The sequence below is a fragment of the Bombus vosnesenskii genome, unplaced genomic scaffold, assembly GCF_011952255.1.
Source record: "Bombus vosnesenskii isolate JDL3184/JDL3185 unplaced genomic scaffold, Bvos_JDL3184-5_v1.1 scf7180000016281, whole genome shotgun sequence".
NCBI classification, from domain to species: Eukaryota; Metazoa; Arthropoda; class Insecta; order Hymenoptera; family Apidae; genus Bombus; species Bombus vosnesenskii.
The window spans coordinates 890,956-910,617 of record NW_022884350.1 but is presented as its reverse complement, the minus strand read 5'-3'; the positions used below and the strand labels follow the sequence as shown (position 1 = coordinate 910,617).

The 19,662-nt window shown below is 34.3% G+C and overlaps 1 protein-coding gene and 1 long non-coding RNA gene across 5 annotated transcripts in view; both read right to left on the bottom strand.

The window, feature by feature from the left end:
* LOC117242933 overlaps window positions 1–19,662 on the bottom strand; it is a 213,283-nt gene that overhangs the window by 80,230 nt on the left and 113,391 nt on the right. The window lies entirely within an intron of this gene.
* Window positions 375–18,056, bottom strand: LOC117242941. Its single transcript, XR_004495358.1, has 3 exons — window positions 18,046–18,056; window positions 10,617–10,619; window positions 375–830 (listed from the first exon to the last, which is right to left on the bottom strand). It is a non-coding gene; the product is annotated as an uncharacterized LOC117242941 (long non-coding RNA).

The window sequence follows — 19,662 nt, the reverse complement described above, 5'->3', positions numbered from 1 at the left end:
AGAGAAACGTTCATTGCCTTGCGGGTACAGTTCTCCCAAATTATTTCGTAAACTAAATGTAAATATTGAAATAACACTTTGCAGTAAAAAAGTAAAGTAGGCAGGACAATCCAAAATAATTTTTAAATGTTCGATTTGCAAAAAGAAATGTGAGTCTGGTGAAAAACCCACTTTTTCCTGCCTCTTTGTGGAAAATGAAGGATAAAACCTGTCCGTCTCTGGCTTCATTTTCAAGAAAATAGAATTTGAACGCGTCTAGTTAAGGGGGTATTCTGATCTAGAGGCATGAATTTCGGGCGATTTTTGAAGCTCTGTACAAGCGAAACAAAAAATATTTTTGCTATCCTTCTTTTTAGCATTTGTTTATTGATATTTCGAAATTACGTAAAAAATTCACTGAAAAAAAACTCAATATTTAAAAAGTTATGAGCTGGCAAAGTGGGTGCTGCCAAAAAAATGGGGTGTCGTGGCGTGCATGATATCAACCCTTCTGGTCATCTGAGACAAAAAATGCGAACGGATTCTTAATTAGTATGGATGTCGCTATCGTCTGAACCTTGGAAAAGTCAATACAACATTTTTTCACAAAATGACGGCCGTTTGAAAAAAAATTTCTTATTTCGTACGTTTTTTTGACAATTCCGAACGTTTAAAAAATAGTAATATTAAAGATTTTGAGCTGAGCGTGATCCGGACGATAGAGGGGTATATAAGGAATATTCAGACCAAATTTAAAATAAATCGGTTCATTAGAACTTGAGATATCGTGCACGCCAACTCGAAAAAAGTAGTTTCGAGAAAAACGCGTTTAAAATTTTGAGACAAGTTTACTCGGACAACGTCTACCGTTTACTATTCATTTGTTCCGGCCAGACCGGAGCAGATGCCGCGTCACAAAAATGGCTGTAACACATAAAATAATTGAAATTTTGAAAAATTCTTTTAAGGGCATATTCTTGAATGTCTAAATTTTGGAAATATGAAAAAAAAATTTTCGATTTTTTCAAATTTCTAGACCGGAATACCCCCTTAAGAGTCGGTCTGGTACAGGCGTATTTTTGCCGGAAACAAAGCGTCTTGTGAACAAATTTTATTCTACACTTTCCACTTATTTTCGCGCGTAGGATCACCTTCTGTCGATTATTTAGCCCTGCCAAGTCTGGAAATAGCCACGTTCAAGTATACTTGACAAATGTTCAAACTCGATTGTCTCAAAAACTATGCCGAGAACGAACAAATTGTGTTCTACATATTTTTCTTCCTTTTCCACAAAAAGTCACGTCGTGGCAACTTTTGCATGTTATTCGATCGGAGCCTGTATGTAGCCAAGGCGCCTGTCTGGGTGATTGTCCTTTTATTTTAGGAAAGTCGCTAAAATAACAGAATCCCCTTCCGAGCTTGAGTCATCGTACTGAAGATCCCGCATGATGACTTCAGATGATCACTATGCGTTCGTAGGAAACTCATATGTATTTGTAACCAGACCCATAACCAATCGTCCTATGCAATTAATATGTCGACAGATAAGGCAACTATGTTAAGTCTCAATTGGTATAATTGTTCAGCCAGCATAGATTCAGGCAGCTGCATTCAGAGAATAGCTTTCCATGTCTCATTGGTTCTTGTATCTATTCCTTGTATCTGTATATTCTTTTTTAATTGCTATTCTAAAATCAAGCTTTTTCACAGTATCAATCAATCAATCAAGCTCATAGTGCACTGCTTCATTTCTGTTCTCTCGTTCGATGCAAAAGAATTCATAGAAATTTTAAAGAAATAGAAAGAATCTTAAATGTGAAGATAAATTTTAATAGCAATTTTAAGATGTAGTGTGTGCGTTGCCAAAATTCGTACTGAAAACTGTTACAACAAACTAAGAACTGTACGAACTGTACCCGTTTTACTGTGAACCCAAAAGAATTGCGGCAGATATTAGGTCTTTCCCATGGACGAAGAGCGTAAGAAAATTCCAACACGACTTATGGTTACGCTGCTCTTCAAATGCTTTGATTTGCCGAAGGAAGCGAACGTCTTGTTAGAAAAAAAGCCAATTCTCCTAGAGAACCACAACTGGATCATTACCAATTTCGAATTGGCAATTTGGCGTTTAGATTGAACATTCGCAAAGCCTGTGTGATCGAATCGGTGGTGCAATTTTCTGAAATGGAGCTCGTTTGTTGGTTTTGTCAGCAAAACTACGATAGCGCGAAGACACATCGTTAACACTGTGCGCCCCTTTAGCTGTAACTTTTATTATAAATTTTATTTTATCGCTGTTAGGAAAGTGATACATTTACACTGTACATGAGAGTGTGTGTGTAAGGGTTAGAGGGCGTCAAGGTCTTAGTGGAGACAAAAGACTGTTGCCAGATGTTAGAAGAATCTACGATAGTCGGTTGGCGACCAGCGTGCGTGCAAGACGTTCTTCAGAGAGTAATATAGATGTATAACTGTTGTGTGGGAAATATAGTAAATAATTTGTATTCCCAAATCCTCGAATTTCCTAAACAATCGCTTTTTTTTCTTATAAATATATTCATTTCCATTAATTCCGAATTTCTCTCAAAAGTTTGCCTCTGTCTCTCATGGTTTTATCTTCAAAGAATTGCCAAGGCGATTGTAACTGTATCTCGTCATCAGTGGGAAGTAAAAAGAACATAGAAATATGTATAATGCATCGAGTAGACATAAACGATAGATTATCCAATGAGTTTTTCAAGTATTGCAATTTATTTGCTTCTGTACAATATTGTTCGCAATACTTGCAACCAATTTAACATTAGAACTACCACATCAGTCAAATTGACTGATTTTACAATTTTATTTTAAAATTCCTATTTCATGTTATATTTTTTCTCCGCAATGATGTAATGACTTTCGCAACGATAACTAAGAGAATAATATAATGAATTTTATTTTGTTTTTTATTTTATTCAAACTGGAAATAATTTTGTATCAAGGCTACTCATACCAATAGCAGTAAAAATGACTGATACTTGTCAAAGTATGAAAGGATCCTGCAATCTATTTATCGAGCCCCAATTAACCAGTTTCCTCGTTTTGTACAACTTGCCACGCGTTTTGAAAATTTTTACTGCGTATCATTCGATGTGACGGTATCAGTTATCAGGAGAATTCCGGATCGATCACTAGATGCTAACGCTAGAAATACCACACCAGTCAAAATGACTGATTCTACAATTTTATAAATGTGTCAACCCTCGTTTAGGGATCCCAGATGGATTAACAATACCAAAAAAAAAGTAAATAAAGTAATAAATCCATAAATATAAAAATATTCTATTTCACTGATTTTGGTAGAAATAGCTTCGCGTTAACTATCGATGGTTCTAGTGTTAAGTTACTGAAATTCGTAATCTACGTATTTGATATTTGCATAAAATTGAAAATAACAATGCGAAGTAGCAAAATCATAAAATATCGAAGTAATAATTTTATATTCTACAATAAAATTATATATTTTATCGCATCCCTTTGTCTTTTTCGCTATTCAGTGACTCGAAACGAAAGCTATCTCACGATAGTTATTTAAAATATGCTTGCAATTACTCGGCGTGGATACAGATTTTTGACGCAAAAACAGCCATTACTGTTGAATATATATCTAACAACATTTCGTGTACATGCGAAACTAAATTGCCATTTCCCTTCACCTACATACGAAATTACGGTGTAACTACTTTTCGAAGCTATAGTCGATCTCGTCCGAATTTATCAAGCTCTCGTTTTAAGCTCACCAAGGTCTCATACCAAATAGATGACTTGCTAAAACGTAGAAGTTACATGTACGCCTATTTGTTAACTTAATCCTATTGCAAGTGATTTGACATTTCTACGAAACCTACGTTCGCATATGCTTTATTTATGTTTGCACGTAAGTGCTACAAATTTGAAGGAAAAGCCTTGTTGGAAAATTTTATTTCAGTAAAATGGACTGTATTTTAGAATTAGAGCGTATTCAAAGAAAAAGGCGTGTCAATTTTGTTATAGAAAATTGCCAATGAGATTCCCTTCATAATTTTTATAGTATAAAGTATATATAGTATGTGATAATAACTTTGTATTATTTGCGCTAAATTTACGCACACTTTTGTTGCTCCATTAATCTCCTGTCTGTTACAACGTTCAAAGTGAATGAATTATACGAACAATCCATCTGCAACTATAATATTAGTAGACATAAACTGTTATGACATTTATTGCGAACGTTCATTAACCCTTTGCACTTTTATGTCGAGTGTGACTCGACATTAGTTTTTTATCTCAGGAGCTCCTTTTTCTAGTCTCACTCGATATTCTTGCGTATTCAAATCAATAGATGTCCTAGAAAATCAGGATTGCATCCTGGAAATTGTTTCAAGATATATCGTGCACTTAAAAATTACAAAATACAACAATAGTGTGTATAAAACTGGTATTTAAGTGAATTTCTTTCTTCCTTTATTTATTTAAATTGTCTTATTTTTTTAGTTAAAGTAAATTGCAAATAAAACACTTGAAAGCGTTGACGGCTGCTGGTGACGAAATTGAAATAAAATTTCGAGTGCAAAGGGTTAAGGTAAATATGAAATTTTAAGGAGATCTGAACAAAGTTATTTTTTAAACAAATTATTTGAAAAGCAGAGATCGACGTCTCTTTTGCGGCAGAGTTCCCCATTTTCAAGTTATTTTTCCACGAGTTTCCACTTCTGTTCTTATTATATTATACATTACGCTCTATTCCATCATTCACGTTCCAAGTGAGCGATTACCGCGAGTAGACAGGTCTTGGTAAACTAGCGAATATCTCTGCACCCGTGAATAATTGTAATCTGAAATAGTCGAGAATAATCTCAATGCTTGGCTTGACTCACAGTTCGGACACACGCGGCAAGATTTAAGACTTAAATGCACTGCATAAGTTATTTTTATCTCAGGATAGAACACGAATGTACTTAATATAGCAGCAACATCAGACTATCACTGGACTGTGGATTTTTATGCAAATTTATATTTTTCAAACGTAAGCAAAAAATGGAATATAAACGTAGATTTGTTTCACCCATTAAAAATTATAACGAGTACTCTACTTTGAATATTTTATACATTTTGATATACTATACATATGTATACGTTCCGTATGTTTTTCCACTTTGCCAATGAATGCGCCAACATTATAAACAAATTAATTCTATAAACTTTACCAATTGTATAAACAAATTAAACGTAATTATTTCAAATATATATATAAAAAATATTTCTTTTTAATTCAAGTTTCAATACCATAAGAAACATGTAAGTAAAATATGAATAATATAAGATATACACAGCAAAACGGTGTAAGTTATCAATTTAAAAAATGTAGATTGAAAATGGAAAGGTTAAAGAATTCCTTTTTTATTTTCTTTCCAGTTGACGTATTCTTTGCATACAGCTCGATGGAAATGATCAAGTAAACAATGACGTTTACCCACTCAATTTACGACTTAGTTCTCCGCAGGACCTGCTTCGAGCTGACTAAAACCGACCGCGGCTTAAACTAAACTGTTTATCTTGCAAATCAAATTATCGGTAACGTCGTGAATAATAACGATCCTGTTAATTAGACTACCCGCGATCTAATACGGAAAATCTTCTTTCAACGAACAAGAAGGATAAGAAACTTATATATTCGCAATGATTTCCTCGCAATCTCCTAAAATTAAGAATTAAGATAAAATAAAATTATTTGTAAAATAAAATAGAAATTTTCGAAAGAAAAGATAATATTCATAGAAAATACAAACAAAACGAAGAATTTCCTAACGACACGAAAGCACAGTATCAAAAATAGCCGACAACAAATGACAGAATTAAAGAACTTGTATACCACAGTTACCATGTTCCTATTCGTATCAGGAGTCTAATAAATTTCGCTCGAAAAATTCCGCTTGAAATTCCGAGTATCGTTGATATTTCGCGAGAGGAACGATCCATTGTTTCCGAAAAGTCTGTGAAAAGAACTCGACGTCGGATTTAATCCCCTGGAGGGCGCTCCTCGGTAATTTTTTCTTTCTTTTTTTTCTTTTTCTTTTTTGAGGCGGTTTTACAGCGTTGTCTGGAGAAGTCTCTCCACGGAAGACTTTTTACGCTTCCATAATTAGTGCAACGCATTTCAGGTTCTCTTACGGAGAAGGATTCTGTCGATGTAGAAGCTGTAATTAACGTGAGAGCCGTTTGAATGCCTTTTCACGTTTTCGGAAGTACGCTGGTTTTGTGTTGGTACGTCCGTCTTCATGCAAGAACAAACGTTGAGATAACCGTATCGGGATAATCATCATACTGACGCTTATTTTTCCTTCTCTGTCCGCTCGCTTGAAGAAAACAGGAGAGTCGAGAACGCGGTCTCCGCCCCGGCAGCAACTTTTCTACCTGACAGATAACGTATCTCTGGTCGTGGGAATTCATGTTAATTAACAATTCGCTTAACGAGCTTGTTAACTTAGAAAAATACTCTGGAAAGATATGAAAGAAAAGTTAAGTAACAATACAATAGCCGGAGGTAGCTACGTATCTTGATAACGCAAAAACATCTTTTGTAGCTCGCATAATTTCTTTTTAATAAAATTTGATACGAACGCGTGTGAACGAAAGTTTCCAAAATTCTCTTAATTCATGGTTACTAATCATGCTGCTATTTCATACGCAGAATGGAAAATTTATATACGTTGAAAGAAATTTATTTTGTGTTGCTCTGGCACTCCAAAGTACCAGAATGATAGAAATTTTTTGGTTCATTCTATTACAAAATATATTCTTTTATGTACAGTATCATTTACTATAAAATGGATAAAAATAGCATTTTTTTTAATGATTAAAATATAACAGATATGACTTGCTTACTTATGTAATTAATTGTACCCTAATTAATTTCAAGTTACAGCTAATGTCAACGTTTCGAACATTTCGTATAGAGCAATTGACTGAATTTCATTTATCATTGTACTATGTCCAAACTTGTGTTACTATCGTTTCGTAATCGCTACTTTTATATTTTTTAAACCCATTAAGGCGACACGACGTTTGATTTTCTTTTAATCAATTCGTGTCATCAAACTTTGTCGATGGTCATTATGATTATGAGAAGGAATTCTAAGAATTTGTTTAATACTATTTTAGTTATCGTTTCTGTTTCCGTTTAGACACTATCAATTATGCAACTTGAAGATTGTTTTATGTCTTCAATTTATAGAACGAGTGTCTGTAATATATTGTTTTAATATATTTTTGTACCTTGATAAAACGATAATTTACTTTATGTATTTAATGATGTTACGTTTATGCAATTTTAATCTCCCAGTACAGAATACAAAATGTCTATGTCGAAATGGATAGAGCCAAGCAGCAATATCAGAAACCATCTTCAATTTCAATTTACATAAGTATTTACATTTATTAATACTGTTAAATTTTCGTAATTATTATATTTGAATCTTTAATGCGTTAATAAATTCGCGATAAAGAATACAGAGCGATATTAAAATCGACAAAGTGAAAAAGCAATGTCACGAATTGCCTTCAATTTCAAATTACATTTGTTACATATATTTACATCTATTAATAATGTTACGTTTATGCAATTTTACGTATTCTTTCACTGTTTAGTTTTAAATGCGTTAATAAATTCGCGATAAAGAATACAGAGCGATATTAAAATCGACAGAGTGAAAAAGCAATGTCACATATTTCCTTCAATTTCAAATTACATTTGTTACATATATTTACATCTATTAATAATGTTACGTTTATGCAATTTTACGTATTCTTTCACCGCTTGGATTTTAATGCGTTAATAAATTCGCAACAAAGAATACAGAGCGATATTAAAATCGACAAAGTGAAAAAGCAATAGCAGAAACTGTATCCAATTGCAATTTACATTTATGCAATTTTGATATATTCCTACACTGATTGCTGTCGAATATGTTGATAATCTTACAATACGGAATAAAAATCGATATTGAAATCGACAGAACGAGGAAGCAATAGCAGTACTGTCTTTGATACCAATTTACATTTATTAATAACGTTAAATTTCCGCAATTTTTACATCTGGATCTTTAATGCGTTAATAAATTAGCAATAAAGAATATAAATCGATATTGAAATCGACAGAGCGAAGAAGCAATAGCAGTACTGTCTTTGATACCAATTTGCCTAAGAATTTATATTTATTAATAACGTTAAATTTCCGCAATTTTTATATCTGGGTCTTTAATGCGTTAATAAATTAGCAATAAAGAATATAAATCGATATTGAAATCGACAGAGCGAAGAAACAATAGCAGGAACTGTCTTCACTACCAATTTACATTTATTAATAACGTTAAATTTTCGCAATTTCTACATCTGGGTCTTTAATGCGTTAATAAATTAGCAATAAAGAATATAAATCGATATTGATATCGACAGAGCGAAGATGCAATAGCAGAAACTGTATCCAATCACATTTCTTCAATATCAATTTACATTTATTAATAACGTTAAATTTCCACAATTTTTACATTTGGATCTTTAAGCATTAATAAATTAGCAATAAAGAATACAGAGTGGTATTAAAATCTACACAGTGGAAAAGCAGTAGCAGAAATTATCTCCAATTTGAATTTACGTAAAAATTTAATAACGGGACTTATCGAGTGTCTCGGGAACCAGCCTTCTCTACATATTGCCGACTGTTTAATATTTTACGTGAGAACAGTATCGTTAGAGGCACAATAGGGCCTCTTCATCTTCCATTCAACCTCTTATTACTCGGCTTTGTGGACGGGTTTAATTAACAGTTACGCTACGCCCTGTTTCCGTATTTCTGCGTAGTCTGACGTTAACAAGATTCCTTACCGCCCCTTATGGAATACGTCTCTTTAATTGCACGGACAAGGATATTCCGGCCGCGTAAATGCCGGTAAATTTCGTTGTAGAATCCTCGACCGGGCGGAATCTCGGATCTTATCAGCCGAATAGCCATTATCCGATTTAATAATCGCGCTTACTCCACGTCGACTATACGTGGTGCGCGTAAATTGACACCCGTACAGCTTGTGGATCAGCTGGGTCTTTAAAATTCAATTACTCTTGATCAGCAACATCGCTACCAATGTAGGATAATACGCGGATGTTCGCTACGGACGTCCGCGCGAGGGTTCGTTTGCGAGCAAGATAACTCGATCACTATAAATGAGGACGATTTAATTTATTTGCCTCGTTGTCTACGTTCGCGCAAATTCTCGTCCAATTGCCTTCTGTATCAGCTAAAGAAATATTCTCAGAACACGCGTAACTTTTACGATATTGAAAAGCCTATTTTTGTTATTTGTTTATCTGTCGCTGAACGTCCGATTCGTAATATATTTAAATCTTGCTACTGTCGATCCGATAATTCAAAACGACGACCTCTACTTTTCTCATCATCTTACGATCGAAAATATAACGTCAGAGTATAACAAATGATTATTATGAAATATAAATATTGGTCGATACTTATGCAAATTCATATCTTTCTAGAAACAATGGTAAAAGCGAGATCTAAGTAGAAATTTGTCTCGCATTCTAAATATTCCTTTTTATAACAATTCGTCTAGACGTTTTGTCCTTAAACAAAATTGGTTTAACGATGTTGTAACTATAGTACGTAGACGTTTATCCAGCGGGAGGCTAATAATAATTCCATAAATGCAATTGCGTTAATTCTAAGTACAGTAAGTTATATACTATACTAAGTATAGTACTTCCGATATTTTCGATATTTCTGAACGCTGTTGTAGTATTTATACCTGTATTTTACTATATAACATTCGATGAAGTGTAAAACTGATATTGTATTTTTCTAACATCAATAGTCGTTTATTTTTACATAATTATTGTTTCTTTCATCCATTTCTTTTCCCTTTTCAAATTATTCGATATACGACACTCTAAGTAGTTTGATGAGAGTACTTGATAACTGACGAATAATTCCACTAGAAATTAGAATTTGATGACGATATTTCTGCACACTGTTGTAGTATTTATACCTGTATTTTACTATATAACATTCGATGAAGTGTAAAACTGATATTGTATTTTACTAACATCAATAGTCGTTTATTTTCACATAATTATTGTTTCTTTCATCCATTTCTTTTCCCTTTTCAAATTATTCGGCACTGTAAATAGTTTGATGAGAGTACTTGGATAACTGACGAATAATTCCACTAGAAATTAGAATTTGATGACGATATTTCTGCACACTGTTGTAGTATTTATACTTGTATTTTAATATATAACATTCGATGAAGTGTAAAATTGATATTATATTTTATTAACGTCAGAAGTCGTTAATAAAGAATTTCTTTTCCCTTTTCAAATTATTCGATATACGGCACTGTAAATAGTTTGATGAGAGTACTTGATAACTGACGAATAATTCTACTAGAAATTAGGAACGAGAGCTAACGCATAAATCAAATTCATTACATGTCATAAATTTCCTGTAAATGTTAAAGTGTCCTTTTCCTCTTTGAGAAATTGGCTAGCAAAAATTCTTTTGCTATCGGTTTCTATACCGCATAAAGTAGCAAATTAATTTAAAATATCACTGGCTGCATTGCTGGTAAAGATACTGCTCGTTAGCTCCCTTATATACGTAAGAAACCCACCACTCCATGTATATTTATAACACTAGAAATATACGATCGTTCCCCTATGGCTCGAAACTTCTTATTTCCGAGTTTGCTGCCATTTTTAGTCCTTTGACTATGTTGCTCACTACGCTCTCATTTTACATCATTCAATTCAGAAATAAAAATATGAAATACCGTAACGATTAAACGAAAAAATTGCAAAAATAATATGTTTCATCGAAAGATTATTTTATCAACATATCGTTAGATAGATCAGGAATTTGTCGCGCAATTTGGCCAATATTGTTGCGTGCCAAATTTTACAAACCACATGTCATGATTTAGCAATGCTAATAAATTCTATTATACGACAGCAGAGAGTTTAGCAAGGAAAAACGAATAGAATTGTACAAATAAATGTAACAAATTTACGATTCGTTTCAATCGTTTGATTATAAAACTGCAAATTCGTGTTTTTATTAACATACTTGGAAAAAAAGTAGCAATAAATTTTATTACATTACAGGGGCAATTTTGGTAAGAAAAAATTGTACAAACGCGTCTAACAAAATGCTAACCATTCGATTATCACGAGATTATAAAATTGCAAATTAATATTTTTACATACGAACATACTAGAAAGCTATTGGGTCATCCCATAAGCTCGTGCCGACTTTTTTGTATACATTTCATGTGTCGATTTATAAACATACGGTGATAAGGGACCAATGCACTTGAGCTTAGCTGATCGAGAACAGGCTAGAGCAGATTTTCGTGGGTATAAGATCGTAATATAGCGAACACAGTGACTTCTAACAGTAAAAAATCACGAGTGAAATGCGTATCCATTTTCGACATCTCGTGTTATATGAATTTCGGAAAGGAAATTCTGTAACAATTGCCACGAAAAACATATGTGCTGTTTACGGAGAAAATGCGCTTTCATCTCACACCTGTAGGAAGTGGTTCCAACGTTTCAGAGCTGGGAATTTCTGTTTAGAAGACGAGGAACGCTCCGGGCGTCCTCCTCAGACAGACGAAGATAAAATTCGGGATCTTGTTGAAAAATCACGAAGTTTGACAGTTCAAGAAACGTCAAATGTTCTGAAAATACCTAAGACAACGATTCATAGGTGTTTAAAAAAAATAACATATATAACCGCTCGAAAAACGGCACGAACTTATGGGATGACCTAATAGAAGCCAAGTAGAAAATTGGTTTTTCTGCCAAAAAGTACAACGAGTACTTGCGACATTTTGGATATTCTATATACAGGGTGAGTCACCGAAAAATTTAAGCTGAAATATTTTCCATGTTATTAGTTATATCGAAAAATATCGAAAAATAAAAGTTGAACGGTTTCGATTCAAGGGGCGCGTGTTTTGATGTTATTATTCTTTCCGTAGGTGGGCGCGTGAAGGTCATATGGAGATCAGTTTGTTTTTTTTATATGCTTAATTTAGTAGATATTTTAACTTTCAGTTTCACAAACTTATCGTATGAAAGACAAGGAAAACAACTACAATTTTGCAAGCTAAAAATTAAAATATTCACTAAACTAATAGTTTTTCCACATATACAGCTTAATTGATTTTTAATAATTAATTAATTAATTTTTTAATAACCAACGTGCTAAAAAATATATGCTTCCATTTAAAAAAGCAAAGTTGACCTCCGTATCACCTTTGCGGGTCCACCTACGGAAAAACGAAAAACGCCAAAAATACTTCTTTCCAAGCCATTCAATTTCCATACGAAACATTTTTCCATACAACTAACCGTATCGAAAATACTTCAGCTTAAACTCTCACGCGACTCACCTTTATGCTACTTATACTTTCGCGTATTATTCGCATTCTCCGCATCTTTGCATCCTCAAATTAATTATTACTTAATAAACGATCGAACAAGAACATCCACAACACGCAACTGAAATTAATCGTACATTGATTTTTCACGCTCTCCGTTCAAAACTGCCAGCTATATTCACTTTTTCTTGTTATTTCTGATTACGCACAACGTATATGCATAACGTGCCTGAATAATCCGGCGCTTTTACGCAACCAGCCAGAGACATCAGGCCAATAATGAATTTATCAAAAGAACGTGACGAAATTGTACAGCCGCATTTGCGATCGAGTTCGGCGTGTCTCAACGTTTACGATCCACGGAAGCAATCATTTCGTCGCGTTGTTGTGACGATATCAGTGGATTGCAGCCATCCGCGCACGCCACTGCCATCGACCAAATACCAGTCCGCTAAAACCCGAATAAACAGTCGCGGCCATCGACGATTCTGTAATTTGGTCAACCTGTCCGACCGCTATTCGAACCATGTTGCGCTTTTAACGCAGAAGGTTGAATCGTACGCGAAGAACGCCGAGTGGATTTCGATGGTGAAATCTACGGAAAATTACGTACAGCGTGTGATGTTAAATTCACATCCATTTAATTGGAGAGCTCGCGGGAGAAAGGGTGGAAACGACGAAATGTCCGATTCGAGGAAATTGCGGATAAAATTATATTTTAACGCAGAAATCTGTATTCGCATATTCGAACGCTTAAGGTATGTTATATTAACAGGCTGCACATGTTTGTACAGATTTATGTTTGTACAAATGCAACCAAAGAGATAAAAATGAGATCTTTATGCGATAACTAGTACATTGCTTTGGATATTTTAAACCCGCCAGTTTACTTTTGCATAAATGCACAAACAGCCGAAATCTGTTAAACAGAAACGTAAAGACTCGGAAATTTCAAATATGAATTTATAACGAAAATAAATTCTCGTATTCCTTTTCAATTCATTTTGAATTCTAGCTAATTTTGCGTATAGGAAAGGCGTATCCATTTGCATTGATTCCTTCAACTTTCGCCAAATGTTATTCGAAATAAGATTTAGTTCTCTACTTGAGAAGCTTTTTCTATTATAATGTACTATTATACTGTACGTCTATAGAATACTATGGATCTATCTGTTTATTTGTTGTACTTATACTGAACTGTATCTAGATACCATTCAGAAGTAAATGTATTTATGAATGCACATGTATACAAGCTATTATGACCTTTGGCCTTTCCACTGACGCTTTTCATTTTTTCTCAAATTCTTGTGAAGATATATATAAACAGTGCTCATAACCATGCACGAGTTCTATATTGCTTAATATCCACATATTATTGTATAGTACGTGTATATGAAAGAAATAAGTAGTCAAATAGTTTGCAAAATCTGACAGTAAATCCATGTGATCATAATACATTTAATTTGCAACGTTTTTCAATCAATTTATATCATTAAATTCGCTGAATGCTTTTCCCGTTTTACTATTTTACATTGACTTTACGATTTTATAAAATTTTTATATCTTCGATTCGTTAAAAAAGCGGAGATTTCTTGTTCTAACGCATTTTTCTACTTCGAATAACGTAGTTAATAATTCAGTCATAAATATTGTTATATGTAAGTAATTAATTAACGAATGACCGACGTTCATATCGCGTATCCAATTACTTTGATATCCAATTAAATTATTGACTGTTTCCAAAGCAATTTAGCGTAGCTATTGTACATCTACGAATTAATTGCGATGAAATATCAAGTTTCGCCACGAGGGCTCGACGAATGTTTATTGATTTTCGCGGACCTTCCCAAAACGATTTTGATAGAACTTCGTTTATGCGCACAAGGTCCATTTATTTGAATGAAATTTTAGTTGGTATCCGATTAAACGATTTCCTGCTGATTGAATCCACTTGTCTAAACTCCTATTACACATATGAAGCCTAGTTACATGAATTGCTTGCCCTCCGTCAAGTTCGTATAAACTAGCAGTAATTCTGCTGTAACTGCCCAACGTACTATCCGCGTATTATACTTAATTTCGTCCGGCCATATCCTTTATCTGTTATTTTCTATATCACAGAAACTCATATAGTATTCATACATTTCTGTGTACATTTACTTCCCAGCTCGGTTTCGTCTGAGCACCAATATCAATGCGAATATTATAGCCACGCTTTCGGACTCTAACATATAGTGGATAATCGTGCAAGAATGCCGCACGAGAAGTAATATTACGACACAAAGTTACGACGATATACGAATGAAAATTATACAGGGTATCTCACTATTTTTCGACCAAACAGTGTTAATACGTAGGTGAAGATGAGGAAAAAATGTCATATAAACATACGTCGTTGGAAGCTTCGTTAAACAATCATAACAAACGATAAACGAGCAGTAAACAGTAAAGAACGTGCTACTATCGCATAGTGTTTTCCTAGCTGTGTGCAAAAATAAAAATTATATAAATTGTATGATATTAAATTGTAAAAATGTAAATTTGCTTAAAAATCCGCAGTCTGTGCATTATCTTTCAAGAATAAATAATAATAAATCCACGAAGTTCTGTATAAAACTGATAGAATAACCAATGCTATCAATGTTTAGTCGTAAAGCCAGCTTTTTGCTGTCTGACCATCGCTACTCTTCTATTGAAGAAACAGAAGATTCGACTTGTCACGTTTCTCCACTAGTCTTCCTGCGCTTTTAGTGGGGGGGGGAAAAATTGGAAAAAGAGGGGAAAAAGCAAAGAGGAAGAAAATACACAGGTCACGCTTCACTGAAATGAAGCCAGCATGGAGACAAGAGCGTCTGTCTGCATCCTGGTAGCATCGCTTCCAGGATAGACGTGTTTTGTCGACGCTGAATGCGCCAGGGAAAACGAAGAAACACTCTGAAAAATGAGATTTCTGTAAAGAGAAAGGAGTGAAAAGCAGACGTAGGCTGGCGTTGCGATGGAGACAAGGCAAGAGCCAGTTGCGCTAGCGAGCATTGGTTCGGAGGCGAACTCTAGTCCTTGAGACGTGTCATCCTTTTCAGGATTCAGATAGGGCGCAGATACGCGCACGCCGATGAATGCAACTGGTATACGCGAGGGCGCGGCTCGTTTGGATCGGGAAATGCTCAGACAGAGGCGCAATCCAATCGGATAGAAATTAAGAGAGTGGAAGCTGAGCGCGATTCGGCTCGAGCTTAAAGCGAGAGAGACTTGGCTATCCCTTGGACAGTTGGAGTTGAAGTTGGCGATCGCAGAAAACCGAACAGTGTTCGTTTGTCTGTGATTTGGTCGGCTGAAATTTTCGCCTAACTATATTTAAAAAAAAAGCTACCAAATGAAAATATTTAAAAACTGATAATTTCTTTGGACGTATTTGGGTGGACAACCTTGAACAGATCATAGACGATCATATCCCACATAAACGTTAACGAAAAAGTTCATGTGGCTGTGATGTCGTTTTTTTTTATTTTTATTCGCTAATAATTGTTTTTTCAAAGGTGGATAAATTAAAATTCTGGCTGGACAAACACGAACGAATCGTGGACGATCATATTCTACATAAAAAACAGTGAAAACGTTCATAGGGTGGTGATGTTACATATTTTTTAATTTTTATCTGTTGCTTGTTTTTTTTTTCTTTTTGTTTTTAAGGGTGGACAAATGGAAATTTTGGTTGGACAAATATGCACAAACGAGTATTGTTTGGATTTTTAAAAAAAATCTCAGGGTGACAACTTCACTCAGCGTTTTTGTCCGCCGTTATATTATACCCGAATTATGGATCGAATTTAATCCTGAAATGGATACGAGAAACTAGTGAAATCGGAAAGATCCCTTTCATGGACGTCGTTTAAAACGGCCATGCCGCGATATCTCGTTCCAACTGATCGAAATCCTGGAGAATTCAGTGTAATCTCTGATGTTTATGGACCTATTCAGCGATTCTCGCCATTGTACGTCGTAAAATTGACATAAAAGTTGGACGCTGCCCATATTTTAGGATCGCTAATTATGCAAATTGGTGTATTCGCTACGGACAGAAATGCACGTCAAGCGTTCGGTTTGACGATCCCTGAGATTTGACTCTCGAGCGAACTACTTGAAGAAAGTCCATGATTATCGAAATGGTATAGTAAAAGCTGAAAAAAATATATAGCGTGTTCCGGTAATTTCTAGCACCTTGAACGTGTGACTTATTTTTAGAGACGTGGAATTTGTAAATAATATGGTACAGTAATATTTTTGTAGATAGAAGTAGTTGCAGGTAGAGGATTTTCAGAGATGTCAAAGTTATTCCACTTTTTTTCAAGTTATATTATGTAGATATTAATCATTTTATACGTAGAGAGGCAGCGAAAAGAGAGTTTAAAGAGTAAAACGGGAAAACTGTCGTAATATGGGGAAGCTGAAATACAATTGACAAGAGAAATCGAGCTTCCCTTATGCGAGCTAACAGCGAAACAAAATTGTGTGGAAAATAGAATTTTAGGATAGCAGAACAATCACTTTCCCGATATGAAATTTCATTTGTTCAAATATAGATTAAGATCGATTGACAGTTTCTTTAAATATATATGGCTCACATATGTTTTTGGCTATTAACTCATGCGATTCTTTCAAGATCAATACCTACATAGTATGTTGGATTACCGTAAGAGCGAATGTGTGGTGTGTGACTGCAAAAATGTAATTTTATATTATGCAAATGTTTCTTGGTACATGGATTGTGTTATTAGTAGGAGGGAGACACGACAACCATTTATTTAGTATGAGCGGAGAGCGATTTCCTGATTTTTTTTTTTTTTTCTTTGGTTAGTTACATCTCAGTTTTTGTAGAGTAAATCAGACGAGAAATATGTTAAATTAAATTTAATTTATTACCTTGAACCAGTATACAGTTACATTCTTTTTCTGCTTCGAACCATAGAAGCTCCTTTACGAATGCAACGAATGCTTGGCCACGAGAAGGCACCTTTTCGTTACCACTTTCGTTTGTTCTTTCCATTTGTATAAAACCGTCGTTATGTTCATCCTTATCGCGATGAAATCGTTTCATTACGTCAGTATGTTTAAGGTTTCTTCCATTGCCAGTATCGGAGAAATCTACGTGTTCTGCATAATTTTCAATATTATCTTTTTGTTCTTTTAATGTCTGTGAATGTGGTTCCTCCAACACCATGTGTTTCTGCCAATCCTGTTGCATTTACGCTTCCAATTTTTCCAATTATACACGAATTTGTCTCAATTGTTACAACGCTATACTTGTTACTATACTCGATCGAATAAAGGAAAAAATACATTGTATATGAACAGTACAATCGACATAATTACAGTTAGCGTAATATAATATTAACATATATTAATTTACAATACAATATTAATTAATAAGATATGCACATATTTGAGGCGTTCGGATATTAAGGTATTCGGACGATGTATGTTCGGATATTAGGATATTTGGATAATGGGTGTTCGGATATTAAGGTATTCGGATAAGGCGAGCTCTACTGTACAATATAATTGTACATCCTACAACAGGCAAAGAAATGTTTAATACAAATTTTACTTACACTCGTATAGACAAATCTCAGCTTCAAACTTTCTTCTATTCACCGATATATTTATCGCTGCGTTTATCAGCCAAGAGCAATTAAAAATTCAACAGCAAGTGGTAACGGTCAGAAGTTTTTTTTTTTTTTTTTTTTTAGTGATTCCTTACGTGAATAAATTTTCTAAATCGTTTAAATACGTTTGCAAAGAGCGCGATATCCTGTTTTATCTGATGGAGTATTTTATTAAACGTGTATCTTATTGGGTTGGCAACTAAGTGAGTAAGTATTTGAATTTATTTCTATAAAACGCTTTACAACCACGTGAATATCGTATTGAAGACACGAGCATCATGATTTCATCACTATAGTTTGAAACAAGGCAGAAACTTTAAAATATTGAAATATATACACAAATATACATGTATACATATAAGATATATTTACTTGTAGTGAACATTCTGCAGTTTTTATGTGTATTTCCGAATTGATTGAGGTATTTGTCGAAGTGGGTCTCACTTCTAGGAAAACTCTACATCTTCTCTAGTGTTTAGTTTTTTTTTTATTTGGAAGTAGTTTACAATCAATTCTCATTGAGAATTATAAGTAAATTATTCCGGCGTGGTATTATAACGTGAATAATAAATGATTATCGTATGTTTGGTTCTAGCTGAATCTAATGTTTAAACCTAGAGGGTAATGTGTCCTTAGCCTGCGGATCTGATCCGTCGTATCGAGTAATTGAGTAACTAGTAGGTTTTGGTGGCTGCTAATTCATATGTTATATCTATTACTGAATTTGGATATTTCTTCTTTAACTGTTGGTATCTTAAGGTCGTAAGGTATTGTTTCATTGGTAACATACCAAGGTGCATCTATTAAGGATCTTAGAGCTTTTGACAGGAATCGTTGAAGAATTTCTATGTTGCAATTACTCGCTCTTCCCCATAGTTGGATCCCATAGATTCAAACAGGTTTTAATATGGGTGTTTAGTTTTTGGCACAACGATTCTCTTTACAGCGGCTTCTTTCGTGTCTATCATATGTTGGCAACTAAGTGATTGCGGATTTTGTCATTAGGTGGTATTGACAAAATCCGCAACCACTTAGTTGCCAATCCCATACTTTCAAACATAGTTATACATAAAATGTCTGGTCTACAGTGTGACAAAAAAGGAAAGCTAAATTTGTGACACGCGAAGCGAAATTAAAAACACAAGTGTTCGCTTTGATATTACACTGAACAAGTTATCTGCAATCATTTCTATTTTACGTCGAAAACGAAGATCGAAGAGATACTTTTACCAACGTTGTAAGCTCGGAACAACAAGCGGCAATTTTTTGTCGCGTTCTGCTTCTATTGTAAATAACCGTGCAGTGCAAATGTTCTCAGTCACGCACATTTTGCTCGTGCGTACCAACAAATGCGAATCGACAGCGCCCTGTCGAATTATTAATATCGTATCGTTAAAATTAAAATCGATTTCGAAAGATACGATCTTAGTACGCCCACATACTCGTTTATAGACAAAGCGTATTATTTACAAATTCGCCTTTGAAAATCCCACTAGAATTACCTTAATTAATTGGTAATTAATCGCTTTGAGAATTGGAAATCAGATACA